The sequence below is a fragment of the Apis dorsata genome, unplaced genomic scaffold, assembly GCF_000469605.1.
Source record: "Apis dorsata unplaced genomic scaffold, Apis dorsata 1.3 scaffold_894, whole genome shotgun sequence".
In the NCBI taxonomy this organism is placed as follows: Eukaryota; Metazoa; Arthropoda; class Insecta; order Hymenoptera; family Apidae; genus Apis; species Apis dorsata.
The window spans coordinates 14,215-14,858 of NW_006264009.1; the positions used below are offsets into that span (position 1 = coordinate 14,215).

Below are 644 nucleotides of genomic sequence, written 5' to 3' on the forward strand. Positions count from 1 at the left end.
GTTATTATTCTGAGAAAGTCAGATTTAAAAGTTGAAGAAGATGGACCGATGCAGTAGCGTTTGTTCGATGCACATCTATTAATAATTGTAATCTTATCTCGCTCTTATGATTTTGCACAGAAGGGTTTAACGGGAAGAGGGATAAATGTACGTACGATGCGTACAATATCTCGCTCGCTTTCTCTCCTCGTCGTAAACCATTCTCCACTTCGCGATAGTGAAGCTACCGCTTTTAATTCCTTTCCCTTCTTCTTCTTCTTCTCCTTTTCCTTCTCCTTCTCCTCCTTTCGTTCGCTCTCCTCTCCTCCTGTTAAACCTACTCACCGATGCTTTCTCTTTTTGCTACACCATTGTACTCCTACCTCGCAATCATCATCCTACCTACCTCGACCTCCCCCTTCCCCCCTCCCCTCACTCTTAAATTTACACGCCCGATTATATCGATTCTAAAAAAAAAAAAAAAGGACAAAAAAACAATGGCCGTAATTTTTTAATCGAAACGGTGTAAAATTATTATTAATTCACGTATAATAATAATAATAATAATAACAACAACAACAACAACAACAACAACAATAATAATAATAATATTCGGTCTCTTAAAAATACAGGACGATCGCGTAGCATCCCAGTGGGGCGATGAT

At 38.7% G+C, this 644-nt stretch overlaps 1 protein-coding gene across 1 annotated transcript in view; it reads left to right on the forward strand.

Moving 5' to 3' along the window:
- The window catches only part of LOC102674319 (homeobox protein OTX1-like), a gene marked incomplete at its 5' end in the record, with an annotated part of 14,088 nt that overhangs the window by 8,191 nt on the left and 5,253 nt on the right, over nucleotides 1-644 (forward strand). The window lies entirely within an intron of this gene.